Genomic DNA, 23,801 nt, shown 5'->3' with positions numbered 1-23,801 from the left:
TGAATACCACCTGTAGACGGCGCCATGACCTTGTTCACATTTCCGGGTTTCTTAGCAGCTGAAGTTAGTGAATTGACTATAACAATTAATTTATTTTTTGTGTGTAATTTGATGCTAATGTAGTATAACATATAATTTTATACATACACGTAAAAAAATAAAATATATAAAAAATATTTTGAGGATTTACTACGTTGACCGTTGAAACGCACGTCATCACGTCTTGCGTAAAGACCAGAGCTTGCTGTGCGGTTAAGTCGAAGCATTGGAGAAGGTTATCGCTTTTTATCAGGTGAGTAATAAACATCTCATGAAATAAAACATACGTTATATTGGGTAACTTTGAAAACTTAGAAGATTGTTTTTTGATAAAATATTTGACTTTGCAATGAGTATTTTGTTCTTTTTGGTGAATTGAAATTTCCCGCCTGAAATACCGTTAAGATTTCTGAGGTAATATTAACAGAGTTAACGTTAGATCCATTAAGCATGTAACGTTGAGTTAACGATTTTGAAATGTCAGCGGTTAATGTTAGTTTTGCAGTTAATCTTCGGACAAATATAAATGCCCTCATTTGAATCTCACCGATGCTATGCGACAAAGCTCAACATATCCATTATAATTCATAATTTGATGCACACTGATGCAACCCGACATATACATTATTCTTAATGGGCTACTGTAAACTTCATCATAAACAGTTGCAAATGTCACCAAAAGGGGGAGCACAACGCTTCAAATATGCCCTATATTTATAATTATACCCTATAATTGAGAAAGATCCTCATTATACAAAAACGGATCTCAGAATCAGAATACATCTAATGAATGTAATATTACTCACCTAAGGACAGTTTTAGAAGATGTTAGCCTTTTAAAAGCTTATCAGTAATATTTGACTGTATAAAATTCTATATCACGATGCGCTGCCACAGCTATAATATTTTATGTGACTTATTACATATTGATAATATAATAACAGATTAAAATACTAACAAGGAAGTATCTGGTGCTGACTGAGTTAGAAGCAAAAAGTTCAGTGTATACTTTATTTATTATTTGTTTGTCTGTTAATTAATGATGGTATTCCTTAATGCTGAAATGCATAAACATTTGTTTTAATGTTTAACAATATATAAAAATGGCCCATGCATGTCATTTTCCCACAACATCTTTGTAAATATGTGTAAATGCTTTAGAAATGCACATGCCTCATACGCTGCATATATACTTCTCATATTTTGCAGCTATTTGTGACGCTTAATGATGGTGTACCACAGAAACGGGGGGGAAACGTCATGCTGAAGTGCTGTCTCTTGCAGCTGATGATTCAAATAGCAGTGATACAAATGGATTACAGAGGGCTCAGTTCAGTGAGGATGAAACTGTCTCTTTTGCACCTTCAGGAGATGGCAATATTTCAGATTATGACTCTGATGCGTTAGTGCTATCTTCTGACACTGACTCTGAGGTTGCTGACAATCTGTGTGATGATTCTGCAGAGGAAACTGGTCCTGATCTGGGTGAGGAAATTGCATCTTGGGCAGCTACCAACAAATGCAAGCTGTCTGTACTAAATAAATGACTAGATATTCTAAGGCGCCAAGGACATCGGCTACTTTGGTATCTGGAGTTCTAAAATTTTAGCCCAGAATCCTGCTTTCCCTGAAGACCGAATAGACATGTGCTTCAACATTGATGGTATTCCACTGTTTAAATCATCAAGTCTGCAAATGTGGCCAATCCTGTTCAGTTTCCATGATTTTGAACTCTTCATTGTGCCACTCTATTGTGGAAAAGCAAAACCCAGTTCAAGAATTCCTTTCTGATTTTCTACAGGAGATGCAGCAAGATGGCATAGTCCATGGAGAGAAAGCACTGCAAGTAACTGTAAAAGCCTTTGTTTGTGATGCACCAGCTCGATCATTTCTGAAATGCATAAAGAATCACAATAGCTACTTCGCTTGTGAGCGCTGCACAGTTAAAGGCACCTTTGTGGGACGAGTTATTCTTGGTGCTACAGCGTCTGGTTATAACACCCGCAAGACCGGCCTCAACCACGCCCCGGCACCAGCGTCTCCATTACTCTATTTTCCGCACTATAAGGCGCACTCGATTATAAGGGGCACCATCAATGAATGGCCTGTTTTAGAAGTGTTTTCATATATAGGGCGCACCGGATTATAAGGCGCATTGAATAGTAGACGATACGGCAGTTAAACGTTTGACTGGGTTTGCGTTATGCATCCACTAGATAGAGCTGTGCTGGCGCAGGTCATCTTCTTGCTTCCTCCACTTCCGTACCATTGATTCATTAATGTTGAAGTCTCTCGCTGCTGCTCTATTCCCATGTTCTACTGTGTGACCGACAGCCTTGAGCTTGAACTCTGCGCTTTTAAGTGTGCCTTATAGTGCGGAAAATATGGTACATCGTCACACTTTATCCCTGGACTTTTAGTTACACTACATCCCAGGACTCTGTGCACTCACTCATCAACACTGATCATTCGCACCTGCATCCCATCAGTCACACCTGCACTCAATCACCCACACGTTATTTAACCTCCACTCGCACCACCAGTCAGGGTCAGGTCTACTTGTATTTTACCCAAGTTATACTCACCCCTGGATACTCTGTTTATATCTTTTCCGAGGTCCCTTGAATGTTTACCTTGGATTGTTCAATGTTTCCTGTGGATGTTGGTCATTACCCCGTGTCATATTAAATCACTTTCACTTACCTCGGTGTTGGATCGTGTCTGTCTTCAGCGTGTGTGGATTGTTACACACCAATCTGATGCAAGGTCTGAAGCTGAATTCTGTAGACTTGCCTACAAAGACCACCAAACTGGGAAATCCCCTCTGACACTAGCTGGAATTCCATGTGTTTGTCCATTTGCATTGGATTACATGCACTTGGTGTGTTTGGGTGCAGTTAGGAGAATGCTTCACTACATGCAGAGAGGACCCCACACATGCAGACTGTCATTTCAGCAAAGGAGGACATTTCAGATAAACTGAGGCATTGAATGGTGAACTACCTAGTGAGTTTGCACGGCAACCTAGGACATTGATGGAATTGGACAGGTTGAAGGCTACAGAACTTAGACAGTTTCTCCTTTATACTGGACCAGTGGTTCTAAGAAAAGTGGTTTCACATGTTGTGTACAAGCACTTTTTTTTTCTTGATGGTTGGGGTGTCAGTCCTGTTGAATTCGGATGATGCAGAGCGTAAGGAACACTTTGACTATGTCCGAGAGCTACTCATGTACTATGTAAAGACGTGTGAGGATACATATGGAATCACATTCACTGTATACAATGTTCATTCACTAATTCACGTACCGATGATGTGGAACTCTTCAACTGTTCACTGAATGGGATTTCATGCTTAACCGCAAACTCTAAAGAAAGTGGTCAGACAATCTCACAATCCTATAGCCCAAGTTGTCAAGCGTTTAGCAGAACTAGAACATTCTACAAAATCTAGGTCTTTTACCAAAGAGAGCTTTTCTCGCTTATCCACAAGGCCAAGAGATTGTTGTTTCGTCCTTCAGAACAATGACTGTCTTTGTAAAGGAGGAGCATGAAGAAGGGCTACGCCAATAGAACACAGAGTTTCTTCACTGATCCATGTGATTCCAAACTGCTTAACATTGTCTGTGCTAGAGATATCAGTAGAACAACTCGCCGACTGATCAGCAAACAGCAGTTGATTTGTGATGTTGTCTGTCTGCCAGCCAACCCTGGTAAAGCTGGCCGTGGATTCATTTTGTTCCCTATGTTGCTTGAAATGGAACGTAACTGAATAGTAAGTATATCACTGGAACTAATGTTTCTTACTGCTTTTCCATTATCTTTGTGAGGATGTGGATGTTGTATATGATGCTTGTTTTGAGAGTGGAGAGGAAAATGCTGCCCTTCAATAGATTGCATTCAGCATGTTCAGAGAATGATTAAAAAAAAAACACTTTACAAAAATCTAAACAAATCAGTAGTTATTGTTTAGGTCATGATGTGTTGATGGAAGAGCCAAATGGAAAGGAGGAGTCATCCCGGAGGTTTGGGTGAAGGACAACTTGGTACACTAGCCACCAGGGGCTAATGAAACTAAAGCAGCTAAAGAGATGCGAACGCCAGCAAGTAGCTGGAAAATGTTTCCACTGCTGAAGATCAAATTCAAGTCAAGTGAGTTAACATCCATTTTTAACAGCGAAATTACGTTTTTTTTCTATTAATCAAATCAATGAAGGTATTAAAAGCTTGTTTGTCTATTTACTTCAGATTATCAGGAAGTGTGTGAGGCATTCGACAAAACAAGTACTGCAGATCTTAGTGAGGAAGAATGTGGTCCTGTCAAGAGGGCATCAATGAAAAAAAAAACTACCCAGGGTTTATCTTAGGTACAGAATAATTGCCCATTTTGAAAGGTTTCTGGTGTAGGAGGATAATATATGTTGTGATACTATTCATGGTAATTATACTGTTGTTTCTTTTCTTACACAGATGAGGATGAAAGCACCCCAGATGGTCCTCGAAGTGAAGGTAATTTGGGGAAGCTGTGTTGTGAAAGAATGTTCAGAACACAGTAATCTCACTTTTAAGCTTCAAAGTTGCTTAACAATATGAAAGCACAAACAAAAATTAGGGAGCACAGGAGCAGTACTTTTTGTTAAACATGAGCGATACTGAATTCCATATTACTCACACTTAAGGCATCCTATGTGCATATGACTTTTCTTTCCAAATCATGCAGTTGGAGATAAAATAAAACATATCCTGGATCTTGTGGTCAGATTTGGTCTAGTGGTTAGTGAGTTGGACTTGTAGCCAGAAGGTCGCTGGTTCAATTCTCAGTGCCACCAGGAAATGACAAAAGTGCCCTTGAACAAGGCACCTTACCCCTGTTTGCTCTGCAGTGATAGCTGCCCACTGCACCCTACTTGTAAGTCGCTTTGGATAAAAGCATCTGCCAAATGAATAAATGTAAATGTAAATCTTCCAAGCTTTAAAATCGGAGTGAATGCTACGCAAAATTTGGAAGCTCCAAAAAGCACATATATCAATCATTAAAACTAATCATACAGCTCCAGACAGCTGTGATCGGTTATCGTTTTTAAAATTTTCTTGAAGGTAGGACTACTTTCTTGCTCGTCTCATCTAAAGGGTCCATAAGAGCGAAACGGACTCTACTTGAGCCATCGATACGCGGTGTGAGTGAGAGCGAGGGACGCTGTTTGCAGTCATGTGACAGAAAGCCAGTGATAATGTTTATTTATTACACGTATTGTTTCTATCTTCCGTGGTAAAAGTATCGCTTAACTTTTTTTTAAGAGCAGGTCCATCAAAATATATTTGTTATCAGTTGTAATGGGCATAAAGATGAAAAAGCTAACCAGTAGACGGTTTAATTCCTTTTTTCTATTTGATTATTTTATTCATTCGATTTAAATATATGTATTACTATATTGTTTTTGAAATTATTTATTTATTAAAAAAAAAAATTCACGCCTTTCCATTAACAGTGAAGTTTGATGGAAAGTCAGATAAAGCGCAGTGTGCCCTTATGGCATGTAGTCTACACTATAATCCTTCTGTTATTGAAACTTGTCGAAGTGATATGGAACACTGTAATGGGGTCCACATACATGGGACTTGCATCTTAAGCCGTGCATATTTCTTACCATAAGTCTATATATTTGCTGACAATTCTTCATTTTATCCTTCCATTTGGTTGTCTTTCATCCCTCAGGTCTCTCCTTTCCAAAACCAAAACCACCAAAGCTTTGAGAAATGTCTAGCCAGGTATCAGGATCAGAAGAAAATAAGTCTTAATCCTGGTCTAGAAGTCTTCTCCATGACCCTCACTTTCTGCTCCAAAGTTGTCGCTCTCCACGCCAGCGATCCCACACATCCACGCAACAGTACTTCACGCCACCGTTCCCAAATCTCAGACCCACAGCACCCCACGACAGCAGTTCCACACTCCACGCCAGCGCTCCCACACTCAACGCCACAGTACTTCATGCCACCATTCCCAATCTCCGACCCACAGCAACCCATGCAAGCAGTTCCACGCCCGTGTTCCCAAACTCCACGCCACAGTACTTCACGCCACCGTTCCCAATCTCCGACCCATAGCACCCCACACCAGCGGTCCCACACTCCTCACCACGGATCCCTGTCTCTACAGCACAGCTCTCAACATCAGCCCTCCCGCTCTACTTATGAGTTGTCCAACAGTCCAGGTATGGGGAACCAGAACAAAGAGGGCTGAGAGCTATTCCCATTGGATAATGGAAGTAAGTTACCACCTTATATTCTTACTGAAAGTGGTGGTTTTGCAAATGGGACCAATGTTTTTCATTCCAATTTGACTTTCAGAATTCCAAAAGCGGGTCCTCTATCTTCTGTCTGATATTCGGGCAAAGCTGTTAGAGGTGGGCCAAAACCTTGAGCCCCCAGAGTCCGTTCCACCTTGATAAGATGAACAGCAGGCGTGACCTGAAAAATCTGGAAGGGCAACTGGCCGGTGATGAAAAGAGGAATGTGATGGTCAGTATAACTATGCCAAGCCAATACTAATACTGTTCTTTAGGGGTGTAAAGATACACCAATTCCATGGTTTGGTTCGTACGACGATACGGTTTGGTTTGTTGTGATGGCACAAGCAATGTTACTGATCAAATGGTTTAAACTTAATAACAACAAAAACAATTGAACTCATTTACTTTACTTTTAACATTAGTTTTATATATTCGAAAATGTCGAAAATACAATTATGATAGTACAATTATGTAAATTTCCTTTACCAGCCCTTAATTTGATAGCACCAGAGTCGTGGGGTGAGGCAAGAAAAAAGAATCACTAAAACTTAATTGAAATGTACTTAATACCAGTGGTGGACGAAGTACACAAACCATGTACTTGAGTAAAAGTAGAGATACCCAAGGAAAAATATTACTCAAGTAAAAGTAGAAGTGCTGCCTTTAAACTTTTACTTGAGTAAAAGTACAAAAGTATTTGCCTTCAAATGTCCAAGTACTATTATTTTGATTTAATAAAATATATTTTATGTGCTTTTCTTTAAGCATGTCATAAGAAATACAGAGTATATTATATTCAGCATAGGCTGTTAGATCAGTCTTTGGAACAATACCTGTTAATAAGGAGCACTCCACCAGTCAACTGTTTTAGCATCATGCATGCACCAATGCAAAATTTTCTTATAATATAATCATTGTGTTCCCAACTTATAATATTTACTTTAATTAGCTCATTGTTTCCTTCTTTAAATTAATACATTATGTTAGCTGTAACAGCATGATTTGTATTATCTTAAAACTGTACATTTAGATAACTTAGACAGTCACCTCTGATAACAAATCACTCAAAATATTTATGTAGACAAATTCAAGCTGCTTTGAAACTATATGTATTGTGAAAAACGCTAATACAAATAAATGTGAATTGAATCGGTGCAGCCTAGTCAAAATATAATTAATTTAAATTCCAACATAAAATGTTAAATTCGATTGATTCCCATTTCACAATATCAGAGCACTCAGCTTGAAAAGTTTCAAATTCAAATATGAAATAAGCTGAAACAGCTAAGTTTACTTGGCTGACGACGTGTACAATGTTCATGGTAGCGTTACAGTCTATATTTTAACCAAAATGTGTTCTGCAAGCTACTGTTAGATTAATATCTCTTTATTTTAAATGAGAGAAATTAAAATGGCTTACCTCTGTGTTCCCTCATTGGAAGGAGAATTCTTGTATGAAGAAATTGTACAGGACCGAGGCAGGCAGAGAAGGCACTTATAAATGATTGACTCGTTCTTCTTTTCAACGATTTCAAAAAAAATGCGTAAATAAGGCCATGGGTTTTGTGGCACGTTAGATTCTGCAGTTTCTTCCATGATTTCACTAAAGACATTGGCAGTTGAAATGTTATGTTGTTGCAGACAGTTGCACTGAATCTGATGTGTTTAATCGTATTTTCGCGCTAAGTAGATAACATGACCAAGGGGACAACGGGGCAAAACAAAACAAATTCAAAATAAAGCGCGCGATGTACTGTGATTGGTGGCTTGTTTTACCAGTTAAGTTTTTACTGACTTGTAAATAAAAAGGAACGACTGATTTTGAAAATGTAGTAGTGTAAAAAGTAAGATATTTGACTTTGAAATGTAGTGGAGTTAAAGTAAAAGTCTCCCAAAATTGAAGTACTTGAGTAAAGTACAGATACACAAACGGATTTATACGTTAATAAATCCATAAAAAAAATTGATTTAATTATTTTTATTGTATATGTAAACTTTCTTTAAACACTTTACTATATTTAAAGCACATCTTTCTTAAAGCTACTTTCTCACATTTGAATCAACCAAATCCTTTTAGTTTTAGTCGACGAAATGTACATTTAGTCAAGTAAAATATTTTCACATTATATTTAGTCTACTAAAATCTAAATGGTATATCTTTCCTGTAGCTCAGTTGTAAGCGCATGACATTAACAACGACAAAGTAATGGGTTTGATACCAAAGGATTGCACATACTAAGAAACGAATGTATAGGATAATGCAATGCAAGTTGCTTTGAATAAAAGCATCTGCTAAATGCTTAAATGTAAATCATTTAGTTTGTGTAATTAAATATTCCATACAAATTTTCAACTGTTTTGATATAATTTACTCCACCTTAGAACAAAATTAAACCAGGTCATTACCTTTATTTTTCAGAAAAAATCTGTAAATAGATATGCATTGTTGGAAATCAAAACATTAGACCATGTACGACATATTGAAGTTCATTCAATCTCATTTGACTCAAATGACTCGAAGTAGGGCGTGTTCATTTAACCAATGAAACGCTCTCACACTCGAACGCTATTGGCTCATGGCATGCTTTTTTGAAAAAAATTGCTGCCTGCACTGTCTTTGCTTTAGACAGTAGTTAATGAGAAATAGCTTTCAAAAAGACATAAATTGTATTACATTTCTTTAGTCATTCAAACCAGATATAAAACATGTTTGCATGTACAGTTTAACTCACTTCATCACTTCTGTAATGAGTGGAGGACAGCGCTGTTTTTTTTTTGGCTGACTTTGTTGCATTTCTTGTTGTACAGCAGCTGGTGTTAGCTGATATTTTAACATGGGCATATTAAAACTTTTAGTTTGACTTTGCAAAGTGTTTCGTGGGTGTCTTGCCTGCAGTCGCTCTTCAAGTTTGTGGCATTTTACCGGTGATCGTGGAGGAAAATAAGGCTCTTTGTAAACCGCTTGGAGACAGAATTTATGTCTGTGTTTGTTTACCCTTCTCCCAGAGATTTCTCTCTACTTATGAGCGAAGCAGCACATGTGCGCTAACTGATGTCCGCCAGATGGACAAGAATATTTCGTCTTTATTAGTTGATGAAAAGTGTCAGTATATTTGTATTACACTTTTCCTTATCATGCATTCATTTTTATTTAGTTATCGCTCGTTTTTGTCACTGAAAACATATCGTTAACAAATACTTTTCGCCTCAGTTTTCGTCAACGAAATTAACACTGTTGTGAACAACTCCTATAATTTCTTTAATATAAGTCAGTATTTTTGGGCCTGTCCTTTGTTGTTTGATGAACATTATAAACAGATATTTTTATTGTGCTGCGGCCCCCCCGCAATAAACTTGAAAACACATTTTTGTTTCTCAACTGTTGGTCACGAAACTGAATACCTTTACCATTTTTCTTGTAAATATGGGAAGTTTGACTTAATTTTGTGGCTATATGTCCGTTTCAGAGACCGAAGGCGTGTAAGAGAATTCCGTTTAGTATTTTGTGCTCTGACTAGGCGGGTGAATGTCTCAAACAACCCGTGAGACCTGAAGGCTTTAAGAGACTATTCTTCATACACGTTTGGCTTCTATCAATAGCGACGTACAAATAAATAGTATGTAGCGTGATGTATAACGTTTTGTATGCTTCGCAGTATTGTTAGAGCTTTATTCAATAGTTTAGTGCGTAAAGTTTAAACGCATGTTTCCTGCATTAGCTTCATATGCATACAATACTCCTGACACATTTCTTATGTTTGCTGTTTTTCTACCTTAGCCAGGGAAGTTCTTGTATCCTGCATATTTATTTCAGTTGCGAGATTGAGCGCTCCACTCGTCTGCTCTTTCAGTCCTTCGCTTCTTACCCGCGAATTACATCTTTGGGGGCTGGGACACTGATAGATAACTGAATCAAGGAGGGAAGACGAAAATGAGTGACGAATGCATTAGGGATGCACCGAAAGGAAAATTCTTGGCCGAAACCGAAAACCGAAAAAGAGGAAACCAAGGCCGAAAACCGAAACACCGAAAGAAATTTGGCCAATTATTAGTACCCTTGCATTTATGGCTATTACTGTGTACTAACTTTAATTATGCAATTGCAATGCCTTGATTTTAGTAAAGTTTCAAAGAATAAATCAATTACAAATTATGCAAATATTTATTTAACACATTGCAACAATGCACAGTATAAAATAAAATTAAACTAAGATGTTTAACTTGACCCCACTCATGTGTATATTAAATAATAATGTACAGGGTACTGGCCTGCTGAAAAGTTGTACAATTAAATGTTCTCTCATGAAAACAAAGTGCATTTAGGTCAAGTGCATTTTACATTTTTCTCTGTAGGACTACTACAAGAAAGTCTATTCAGAACAAGTGCAACTGCTTAAAGATACAACAATATTTTCTCTGTAGGCCTTCAACATAATAGTGTATCCAAACAAAGACTCCCATAGCCCATATGTTAACTGTAGAACTTTAACAACAACAAATGCACCAAGAATTGCAGATGTGCAAAGTTGATAATAAGTAGCGTAAGAATAGAATAACCTACTTATCCTGTCGTCTGAAGCGCTATGATGTTCAGGAACGGAATTTGGAGAAAAACGTGTTTAAAGTTAAGTTATGCAAATAGAAGCCCAACAGTCCAATATCACAAGTAAAATCACTTTACAGTGGTAAGAGACTTACTCTAATAACAATTTAGTAAAAAAACATTTCCTAGTGTTGAAGTCTATAAAAATACTGTACAAAACCGTTGGAATAAAACGAAAGTAAGGAAAATGGTGCAGCGCACATTTAAATAACGAGAGCTCTGCCATTATCACTACACGAGGAAACATTACGGACAACAACTAATAAGCAGTGAAGCAAGTTTTAAGTTGTTTATCATGTGCATAGTGTCTGGACTTTTGATCATCTCTTGTATATTTTGCGATCGCGGTCCGGCTCGCGTGAGCAGTGGACCGGGCATAACTCCTGGTGCCGTAGACTGAGAGCTCTGTCATCTCACGAAAACATTGTATAAAAAACTTTGCATGCCATAGTTTACACAGGACTGGCGGGAAATGTGCATTAATACTTCTTCATTCTTCATGTTATGTGGTTTACTTTGATAGGTGAACTGTCTTTCCCGCGTCCCAGCGTGACATCCGACGGGTTTTCCCAAATCGCATCACATGTCTAGTCAGTCAAATGACAATGACACGCAGATCGCTTCACGAGCATATCCTGCTGAAGGGAAACGGGTGTTTACAAATTGCCCTCATTGTAATCTGCCAGAATGACGGCGTCACTGGTAAAAAAAATCTGTCAATGACAAAGAATCTTTCGGATTACGCGACCTCTGGTTCACACACGTAAAGGAATATTGGTCGCACTCTAGAGCCCTGAGGGTGAATGCAGTTTAGGAGACGCTTTAGTGCTGCGATTAAAGGAATAACGTCCGCTACAGATGCATCAAAGGAGCGGTATCTGTTTGTGTCATCACAACATTTCAGTCGTATTGTTTCGGTGATAAAAGTCTTTCGGCCGAAAACCGAAAATGCACTTTTGGGCCATTTTCGGTCGAAAATTTTCGGTGGGCGAATGTTCGGTGCATCCCTAGAATGCATCGCTTGCGCATATTACATTTATTTCTGTCAATATATGTGCATTCTGGCCATTAACAATGCACTGTCATTACATTATTGAGCGTGATCAACAGTTGCTTGAAACTAACCTACACCTGAAAAAGATTGCTCGTCCCGCGCAGCTGACGCATGTGATGGCCATGACCGTCACTTCATCACTTGGTTGAATAACTACTCGCTTGTTGTAATATCTGAACTTTCTATTTATACATTTCTAAATTTATGAATGAGAGTTAAATCTTTCTATTTTAACCACTTATTTCTCTTATAACAACTATTTCTCAGCTGTTCTGGTCACTTAGTTGTATTGTTCAATGATTTCAATGATCTTAACTCATCTTAGCACAATAAGTCATTGATTACTGATATGGTTGTCTTTTTTCTTTTGTCAGAGTTCTTACAAACAGATTGATGACAACAATGAATATTGATGTCTCAGGGCTGATGAAGGCCTTTGGAGACACGCAGCTCTGCCGTGTTATAATAGGTACTACCTTACTTTTCTTGTATGATTAGAGGATCTAGTATCTAATCCAGTGTAACCCATTGTGCACCAAGCTTTTAGCCATCACAGATGCCTAGTGGCAATTAGGCGTGGGAGTCAGAGGGTACCTCATGATACGATACAATATGCGATGCCTGCTCACGATACCGATGATATCGTGATGTGGCAATACTACGATAATCAATATTTTGTCTGTCAATTCTGCCTAACTACTAAAACAAAAAGCCCAACTTGTTCAACATTTCAATTAAATTAAACATGTAATGCTTCAATTAAAAGCTTATCTTTGTAAACTGACACATTTAAAACATTTAACAACTCTTACATTTTTAATAATGGCACATTTCTAAATTTAACAGCCACATATTTAAACCCGGGAAAATAAAGTGTTAACCAGCTTAAATAAAATAAACATTTAAGTGCAGCGACTTGCATTTCATCCATGCACATGAACGTTCATTCACGAATATGCATGGACCACATTTTATTTTACACACAATCCTAAACTCATCCTCAGACTAGTTTGTTCACGTTTCCCTCATTTGCGTGTTAAGCGCCACCCAGTGTAGCCATGATGCCAAGAATCTCTGGAACCGCTGAGATGCCCAGGGGAAGTTTGATGCAGGATAGGGACCATCCGCTGCTTCACGTCGTAGATCCGGCAATATATAAGCTTAAATTTTAAAGTGTTAATCATGAGCGATGGCTCTGAAGAACAAAAGGTAAATGAATGCTGCACGCCGTCTTCCTTTTATACTAACTCTCCACTGGTCGCGCTAGAGGCTGACTGTAGCTCTGGGTCAGACAGTAGTAGGGCTGGGACTGACTCTAGCGCTGGGGCTTCCAAACCACTTGTTTTCTAAGAGTTTCTATACGAATGGCCGTTTTCCTGTCTTGAAGGTTTGCCATGCATTAGAAAGCTTTCTACAATCTATAAACGTTTAAAGCGAGCTGGTTAGTCCAGGTTAGCAATTATAATGCTACCTTACATGAAATTTAATGCCAAACCTATGGTGGCACTACAAATGATGACATATGTAATCATATTATATAAGCCCTGGTAATAGATAGGCCTTAAATTAAACCCTCTAGTCATGGTCACCATATGATGCACTATATGAATTCTCTGATGAAAGCAATGGTTTTGCCCAGATATTTGCTAGATTTGACATCTATGCTCAAATAATAATAAAAATTGACTCTTTCTGTGTGCACTCAGCTGTGCGTTACAGTATTCTTGTCAATTGACTCACCGATGCTTACTCTTGGCCTACCCCCAGGAAACATTTTTTCCAGGAGCTTCCCTAGCTGAAAAACATTTGTCTTCTCGCCGTCAAAATCCTTCATAGCCTTGACCTCAGGTGGCCGGTAATCATATGCTCCTGTAACAAAGATGTTATCAAAGTTCAGCGAATCTGTGTTAGGGTCACATGACAAATACGATTCCAGACTGTTACAAAAACCCAAAATGCCAGCTCACCTCTATATTTATGGTTGGGAAAGAGTTTGCCCTTTTTGTATTCAAGAGCACAGCAGAAGACTATTAACATGAGGTTGTAGGTTCTGGTGTTGACCAGGATGTTGCTTGTGTGGATGTCGTTATGAAAGACGCCTCGGTCAAGGCTGTGCTTCACAGCTTGAACTGTCTGACAAATGAGGTTCCTGACTTTTTGTTCGGTGAGGTAATGAAGAGAAATGAATGTCTTCAGTTCCAAGCAGGGAGCAGGACATTCCATAACAATTTCTATCTTGTCTGGGTAGTCAAACCACTCAAACATTTCAATGACATAAGGACATGTGGGAGGTTTTTGCAACATAGCCCATCATTGCCACTTCAGTCATCACAGGTTTCGGATAGCCAGCCTAGAGAAAAAGAGAATAAGAAATGGTTACTTGGCTATGGTTAACTCTTTAGATTTAAACCACAAATATTGTTATATTTGGATGGACGTGTCATCAATTTTATCTATGTAGATACGATCACAAGAGCCAGACCTACTCAAAGCTCTGTGGGGACTCAGGCAATGTTGTCTATTGACAATGTCTATTTTTTTTAACTGCAGGTTCCTATTAATGATATTTTACCATAGACAATTAAATAACCACATATAAATGTATTGATCAACTAACAACAGTAATAGGAACGTCGTCTATACGCCTTTTATGGATTTGACAACAACCTGTAAATGAAGAAACACAATTATTATACAAAGATGATGATATGACAATCTGTAGTCTGTTTAATGCATACATTTTTATCAAGATTTGAACATGAATCTTTAGGTACATAAGGAGTAAAATGTTGCTCAATTCTGTAAAAGGGTGCTGCTACCTTTCGACCATCAGATTTGCGTATTGCCATGTAGACGTCTCCATAGTTACCACTTCCTAAAGAGAATTGTTTTTCATAGACGGACTGAAATTCTCCTAAAAACACAGACACAATGAACATAGTAATGTTATGTCGCAACAAGTAGTCTTGTGATATGACTCTATATACTACATATTATGTTGCCAATTCATGTGATTGTCTTGTCATGTTTGTGTTTAGTTTCAATGCGGTGAAATTAAAAATATAACTGCAGGCGATATAAACAGAAAGACAGACTTACTATCAGATGGCTTAAAAGACAACAGCGTTCTTTCGTCTGTCCCAGTAGCACTTTGTCCTAAAACACAGAAAAACAAATATTGATTATTACAGTATAAAAAAAAACAAAGACACAGAGAACAGTGAAAAGGCAAATGATCTAATATCGGCTTAAATGTACAGAGCCCGTATTTATCAAGCTTCTCAAAGTGCCATTTTAGTCTTAATTTGGAATTAGGATTTCATGAATTCTCAGCACTTAAGTAAAAGAGCGAGCAAACAATCATTCTTACTCTCCCAATTATTTAAGACCGCTCGAGAGGTCTTTCAAGTGCTAAGGAGTTGCCACAAGGGGCTTGTGTTGGCACTTAGGAGACAGAGACATGGGGGACATAGAGAGGCCAATGGAACCGTATAATTTCACATTATACACACATATATTCAGTGCTCCCCTACATAGGCGTAATTGCGGGTGGCAATTTTTTGAATGTCATAAATGCCCCATGGATCATCAGTACTGTTGCATGTTCTCTTACTAAATTTAAGCGCAGCATTGAGCCGTGTTCTCTGTCAGAAGTTTGCTGGAGATCACAGACAGACGGGACGGGCATGATCTGCTCTCTGACACCTAAATCAATCTGACCTTTGGTTGAGTGGCACAAGTTGTTGCTGGAGCGATGGTTTTCGGAGCGACGATGCCTGTGCCGGATGCGCTCTCTCAAGCCCCGGAAGAAACGACAGAATCTTGTCAGCGCAGAGGAACCACTGGCAGAAGATGGCTGAGAACGGATCTGCTCTCGGTCAGGATGTTGCTTGTGTGGATGTCGTTATGAAAGACGCCTCGGTCAAGGCTGTGCTTCACAGCTTGAACTGTCTGACAAATGAGGTTCCTGACTTTTTGTTCGGTGAGGTAATGAAGAGAAATGAATGTCTTCAGTTCCAAGCAGGGAGCAGGACATTCCATAACAATTTCTATCTTGTCTGGGTAGTCAAACCACTCAAACATTTCAATGACATAAGGACATGTGGGAGGTTTTTGCAACATAGCCCATCATTGCCACTTCAGTCATCACAGGTTTCGGATAGCCAGCCTAGAGAAAAAGAGAATAAGAAATGGTTACTTGGCTATGGTTAACTCTTTAGATTTAAACCACAAAAATTGTTATATTTGGATGGACGTGTCATAAATTTTATCTATGTAGATACGATCACAAGAGCCAGACCTACTCAAAGCTCTGTGGGGACTCGGGCAATGTTGTCTATTGACAATGTCTATTTTTTTTAACTGCAGGTTCATATTAATGATATTGTACCATAGACAATTAAATAACCACATACAAATGTATTGATCAACTAACAACAGTAATAGGAATGTCGTCTATACGCCTTTTATGGATTTGACAACAACCTGTAAGTGAAGAAACACAATTATTATACAAAGATGATTATATGACAATCTGCAGACTGTTTAATGCATACATTTTTATCAAGATTTGAACATGAATCTTTAGGTACATAAGGAGTAAAATGTTGCTCAATTCTGTAAAAGGGTGCTGCTACCTTTCGGCCATCAGATTTGCGTATTGCCATGTAGACGTTTCCATAGTTACCACTTCCTAAAGAGAATTGTTTTTCATAGACGGACTGAAATTCTCCTAAAAACACAGACAAAATGAACATAGTAATGCAATGTCGCAACAAGTAGTCTTGTGATATGACTCTATATGCTACATATTATGTTGCCAATTCATGTGATTGTCTTTTCATGTTTGTGTTTAGTTTCAATGCGGTGAAATAAAAAATATAACTGCAGGCGATATAAACAGAAAGACAGACTTACTATCAGATGGCTTAACAGCCAGCAGCGTTCTTTCGTCTGTCCTAGTAGCACTTTGTCCTAAAACACAGAAAAACAAATATTGATTATTACAGTATAAAAAAACAAAGACACAGAGAACAGTGAAAAGGCAAATGATCTAATATCGGCTTAAATGTACAGAGCCCGTATTTATCAAGCTTCTCAAAGTGCCATTTTAGTCTTAAGTGCTGAGAATTCATGAAATCCTAATTCCAAATTAAGTAAAAGAGCGAGTAAACAATCATTCTTACTCTCCCAATTATTTAAGACCGCTCGAGAGGTCTTTCAAGTGCTAAGGAGTTGCCACTAGGGGCTTGTGATGGCACTGAGGACACAGAGACGTGATGGACATAGAGAGGCCAATGGAACCGTATAATTTCACATTATACACACATAAATTCAGTGCTCCCCTACATAGGCGTAATTGCGGGTGGCACTTTTTTGAATGTCATAAATGCCCCATGGATCATCAGTACTGTTCCATGTTCTCTTACTAAATTTTAAGCACAGCATTGAGCCGTGTTCTCTGTCAGAAGTTTGCTGGAGATCACAGACAGACGGGACGGGCATGATCTGCTCTCTGACACCTAAATCAATCTGACCTTTGTGTGAGTGGCACAAGTTGTTGCTGGAGCGATGGTTTTCGGAGCGACGATGCCTGTGACGGATGCGCTCTCTCAAGCCCCGGAAGAAACGACAGAATCTTGTCAGCGCAGAGGAACCACTGGCAGAAGACGGCTGAGAACGGATCTGCTCTCGGTCAGGATGTTGCTTGTGTGGATGTCGTTATGAAAGACGCCTCGATCAAGGCAGTGCTTCACAGCTTGAACTGTCTGACAAATGAGGTTAGGGTTAGGGTTAGGGTTTGGAGTTAGGGTCAGGAGTTTGCTGGACATCAGAGACTCCTGGGACACATGTACCTGGCATCATATATAAATATTTTCAACTCTGGTCTCGTGGCAACAGTAAACTTTTTCTGCATCATCACATACTTTCGTAAACAATCCACATTTTCTACATGTACCTCTGGAACGTTGATCTACAACACACAAAACAACAAACAGTAAACTGTTGAAACATCTCAGACCAAACATAAGATTAACATGTTACTGAATAAATCAGCATTAGTAAATGATTGTGTCTTTGGCTCATAAGACAGAAGAGAAACTTTGACAATGACCTGATACAGTATGTTATAAAACAAAGGTAATGCTAGTGTTTGATGTTGTTGTTAATAAATATCTAGACATATACTGTAAGGTTAGAGACTTCACTTCATAGAAACACTTTTCCATCTAGCATTTTTCATATTTAATGTTCAATTTTCTCATTATATTGACTTGCAGAAATGTGCATTTACTAGAGATGTATATTTTCAGGAATATTTATCGATTATTGATTACAAATATTTGTTAAATAATTGATCTATCACAAAACGAATACAAACATTTTAATAACAAATAAGAGTAACAGTTGCAGTGTACGTAATCGTACTGATGTTAACCGACACAGAGCTTTCGGTACACAATCACACAAATACACATGTTTATACGTGTTTGTCATGCGTTTGTCGTACGTTTATGGAAATTAAAAAATATAAAACACTTTCTGGTGTTCTTTTTAGACGATGACTTAAAACAGTGCACAAATCTCTAAAAAATGAAGTTTAATGGTGTTTTTATAAAAACAGATAGAGTTTGAAAGATGGCTACATACCGTTTGTAGTCCCTTCGCAAAGCATTGTGAACTTAACCGGTACCGTACGTTACCAGGCAGCGGGCAATTGATGTTAAATATAAATCAAATTTACGTCAAAGAATTGGTCAAAAATGCAAATCAAATCGATGTCAAAACTTTACTTTACATCAAATTGAAGTCAACTTTTGACGTTAATATGATTTACATTTTTTTTTAACACATTGATGTCCTATTCTAGACCACAAAAATAATGAAACCACAGTACTTAATGTAAGACATGTTTTATTAAATCCAATCAGCTACAATTCAAGAATTTAAAAATGTAATTCAAAGAGGATTTTATATTGATTATTGGTTTATATAGAGATCATATCCCAAATGAACAGAAACAATGTGGATAAACAATAGGCTAAAGGCCTACTTATTCAGATTCTGAACACCCATCAATCGCTGATTTCCCCTTTTGTTGTCCCATACCCCCACATCTATCGGGAGCAGACCGGAGATAGCTACCCATGTATTTTTTTATTTCAGCCTCTGATGCTCAAGGTTTGGACTGCTGTACTGCACCTAAATGAAGATGAAGACACAATTAGCACTCATTGTAAGACATTAAAATACTGCAAACATTTTTCAGCATCCATCACTTGTACATAGAAATCCACGAAGTAAAAACTTTAAAGGCTGGGTGTCCGATTTCTCTTAGCCGTGGTTGAAGTTCAAATCACCAAAACAGACATATTCCTACCCTCATCTTTCGCTTTCGCCAGCGCTCAGCAAGACTAATGTATGACTAATGTACGATTGGCTACAAGGTTGTTTTGGTACTCGGGCCGAGTTTGTCTAATCAAGCATAATTCGGAAATTGGACGCCCCACCTTTAAATAAGCATGGATAACAATCTAATGGCTCAGTGATTATCACCATTCTTTTCAAGTGAATATTATTTTCATTATATAATTATTGAACATTATAATTTCCCTGAATAAACCTAAATGCGGTTCTTTAACCTGCTTTAAATTACAGCATCTTATCTTGGCCAAATAACTCTTAAATTGAAGAACTCTGTGACTGTAAATAATAAAATATAACGTCATTTAATAAAATCTAAATATCACTTAATTGACCTTTTTCATTTGTGTACTCATCGCACAAATGTCTAACATAACAATAAAATACTTCAACTTTATTCTTGTCTGTTTCTGTTTATGAAACATCGCTTTATTTTATTCTTTCTGAAATGTAGATAACTTGTCTTTATCTTCGGTCTGTATTAAAAGAAGTGGGTTGACTTTAGCTGCAACTTCAATAAAAAGTTAAAAAATCTTATGAGTGAATTCAGGTTTATATGTATTTGCCCTTTTTGTGTTAGTAAAGAACTCATTATCAGATAATATCACAAATATATATATATATTTTTTCTTTAAAACAAGTAGAAGTCATGTTGAATGTCATTTTACCTCTGTGAAATGACAATCGTTTTAACGTAAGACAATCAATCGGGTTGAATAGAATTTACATTTGTTTTACACGTAGTGAACGACTTCAACATGAGTTTAGCATGTGTCAGAGTTAAGCATCACAGTTAGCATGTAGTAAATACCAGAAGTAGACTGAGCAACGAAAGATGAACTTCTACTAGACTGTCAAAATTGTGCATCTCTCTGTTCATGATTTGTGTGCGTCGGTCGTATCACCCAGTCACGAGTGTAAATGAGCAGTGAAAGACAGGTGTCGCAAACAGACGTTTACATGTTGACTTGCGTCTTTTTGCGAGTTTAGAATTGAGTGTAGAATAAATTATGTTCCATCCATATTTGTTAATGAACGTTAATGTGCATAGATTTAATGCAATTTGTAGCACTTAAGTGTTTATTTTATTTAAGCTGGTTAACACTTAAGATGTTCCCAGGTTTAAATAATTGGCTGTTATATTTAGTTATGTTGATGTTTTATTAACAAAGTTCGGGAGGAGCATGCGCAAATAATTACGCAGCTGCCCGGCATTAGCAATCACACCACCTCTCCTACCAAACCAGAGCGAGCTCTATAAATAGTGAAATCGCCTTACCACCTACACATTTTCGCAGCATCCCATCTCTACCCCGACTCCTCACCATTAACCCTCTTTTCTACCAGAAAAGGGGGGGGGGCGCTCGGGGCACGGACAAACAGAGATTGTAGCCCTTGCCCGAACCAAGGGGGAGTGCTCCGGGTCGGGAGAGAATGCTGACCCCGGAGCCCTGTCCCCGGACAGTACCCCAAATAGGCATACTAAATTCTCAGTTTAACTACGCTGCCACCCATTTAATTATTTGCTAAGGTGAACTCGTGAAATGTGCCATTATTAAATATTTAAGAGTTGTTAAATGTTTTGAATGTGTCGGTTTACAAAGATAAGCTTTTAATTGAAGCATTACATGTTTAATTTACTTGAAATGTTGCACATTTTGGGCATTATTTTTCCAGCAACAACTCTTGCCACTCACATGAAGAGCAGATTAATTTGTGTCAGAGAGCAGATCAGCTCTACAGTGCCAAAAGTCAGTGGTCCCTCTTTTCATAGTTGCGCAGATATCGTGATGTATCGCTGTAGAATTGACAGACAAAATATTGATTATAGTAGTATCGCCACATCACGATATCATCAGTATCGTGAGCCGTGTATCGCCGCCTAATTGCCGCTGTGCATCTGTGATGGCTAAATGCTTGACACACACTGGATAGAAACTACATCCTCTAATCATACAAGTAAAGAAAAGTAGTACCTATTATAACACGACAGAGCTATGACGGGCAGGTGCCAAGTCCTGCTTGACATATAGTGGACCTTCTACCAGGACATTTTCGAGAACTTCATGCTTTGTTCTGCTGACAAGCTTTTTGGAGATGCTGATTTCATTTTCCAGCAGGACATGGCACCTGCCCACACTGCGAAAGGTACCAAATGCTGGTTCAATAACCATGGTGGTATTGTGCTTGATTGGCCAGCAAACTTGCCTGACCTGAACCCCATAGAGAATCTATATAGATAATCTATGGGGTATTGTCAAGAGTAAGATGAGACACCAGACCCAACAATGCAGTTGACCTGAAGGCCGCTATCAAAGCAACCTGGGCTTCCATTACACCGGAGCAGTACCACAGGCTGATTCCCTTCATGCCACGCCACATTGATGAAGTTATTCATCCAAAAGAATGCCCAATTTCTGTTTAAAATATAAAAGGACCACATTCTTCCTCCATAAGCTCTGCAGTACTTGTTTTGTCGAATGCCTCACACACTTCCTGACTCTCTGAAGTAAAGTGGTTTCCACCTGCTTGAGAGTCTTCCAAGACCTGTCTCACAGGGGTCTAGAGCAGGGAAACACCAGGTTCTGGGGTGAGTAATTTTTCTGGGAAATCTTTACTTTTTTACGATAATATCAGAAAATAGAGTTGGTCCAATAGAGAACGGATTGGGAAACTTGAAAATCAAAAGTGGAGCAGAAACGACTTCAACAGATGTTAAAAGGAAAATAAGCTTAAACTAAATGAAACCTATCATTTTTTCTAAAAGTATGTTTATAAACATTTTGATATATGTCTGGTGTATTTGTAACCTTCTATGTGTCTGTTTACACAGAGGTGGAGGTCTCTGAAGACTCTCAGCAGGTGGAAACCACAGTGCTTGTGGTCGGGATTATTGTAGGATTTCTTGGACTGAGGGCTGGAATCATTGTGATCATGATGCGCAAGATGCACCTGTCGGCTTTATGATCTCTCGCGTGTGAAACTGTCGGAGAAACTCTCAACACATTCTGTTCCCGTGATTGAAGCATACAAGAATTTGAGAGCATAATGTTTAGGCAAATACCGCTGTCAAAAGAAATCCATACGTGGAACAAATTTAGATTGGACTTGAAGATAAGAAACGAATACAGTCAAGAGTTTCAAAATTTAAACTGGTACTGTGTTTGCATATCAGTATATTTGAAACAATTGCCTTTTGGTGAGGTACTGCTGTATGATTCCCATCAAAGCGACACATTATCAGTTGTGCACCTCAGACTCATTAGGTGTTTTCGTATCCAGCCTCCTTGATGGGCTTCTGTATGATTACATACAGAAATGGATTTTGTATTGTTCTATACATGTTGTTCCATCTTCACTTATAGAGAACTGCATGGTATCCTGCCTTTTAGGAAAACAAAAATAAAACTACCATGTTATGTTGCAGTAGTGTTTTCAACAGGTAATGTTTTCAAAGCAGTATTAGAACTAACATTTCTAGCTGGGCAGATTTTAACACCACTTCCAGTGCTTGGGAAGCTTAATTAAATTGCAGATGTATAGCCTTATAAGCATTATACTTATGCGGTGGATGTCATTTTTGCTTATAGTGTGTTTGGAAAACACTTGCTAAAAGAGATCGTTGACGTGAACACAAACAGTCCAATAACATCAAACCCACAGTGACCTCTGAAGGACTACAGAAGATTCATATTAAAGTTCTACAAGTATTTGTAATACTTGAAGTATTTAAGTATAATGTTTAATATGGTTAGTGAATAAATGTTGCTGTATTCATTTGACACAAGTGGTATTTTAAGTCTTACTACAGGATTATTCATTATACCTTTATTAGGAAGAGTGATCAGAAAAAGTATAATGTGAAGAGTTTTACATGTAACTTAAATCATGCTTGTGTCCCTGTGTATGTGTTTAAGTGTTTGGTTTCAGTTTATTTATTAGATGCATTTGGTGCACAATAGCTTTATCTTGAACGAAAATATAACATTTTGTTACAATTTAATAAAACCAATGTAATAAAACAAATAAAAACTGGATACTTCTATGCAGCTCTGCGGCAAGTATTTTTTTATTAGTAATTAAACAAGTGTACATACAAAATAGGTCATCAACTAACAATTGACAATTCTCAAAGACAGACAGAGTTGCAATTACAATATGTAACAGTGAGTTTTAACGTTATTTGTACAATCAAGAAGGGCAATGAAGCACAAAATAAATAGTAATAATAATAACTAAAAAAATAAAACCAATATAAAATGAAAGTACAAAAAAATAAATAAAAGCTTTAATAGAAAAGTTATTACAAGGGAATTATTGGGCACTTAGCTCACTGAAGAAACTGGAAACCGTAGTAGCTTTTTCATTTGAAAGGACATCAAGAGAATCAGC

General features: G+C 37.9%; 1 long non-coding RNA gene across 3 annotated transcripts; it reads left to right on the top strand.

Moving 5' to 3' along the window:
- Window positions 1-239: 239 nt before the first annotated feature.
- LOC130432438 (uncharacterized) lies at window positions 240-23,458 on the top strand. 3 transcript variants are annotated; one of them, XR_008908473.1, is made up of 9 exons: window positions 240-292; window positions 1,249-4,189; window positions 4,286-4,404; window positions 4,508-4,546; window positions 5,754-6,303; window positions 6,386-6,556; window positions 12,359-12,453; window positions 19,152-21,999; window positions 22,243-23,458. It is a non-coding gene; the product is annotated as an uncharacterized LOC130432438 (long non-coding RNA). The 3 variants fall into 3 exon arrangements; XR_008908472.1 differs by having other exon boundaries at window positions 15,636-21,999; XR_008908471.1 differs by having other exon boundaries at window positions 12,359-21,999.
- Window positions 23,459-23,801: the final 343 nt, after the last annotated feature.

The sequence above is a fragment of the Triplophysa dalaica genome, chromosome 12 (genome assembly GCF_015846415.1).
Source record: "Triplophysa dalaica isolate WHDGS20190420 chromosome 12, ASM1584641v1, whole genome shotgun sequence".
In the NCBI taxonomy this organism is placed as follows: domain Eukaryota; kingdom Metazoa; phylum Chordata; class Actinopteri; order Cypriniformes; family Nemacheilidae; genus Triplophysa; species Triplophysa dalaica.
This window is presented reverse-complemented; position numbering and strand designations above follow the sequence as displayed.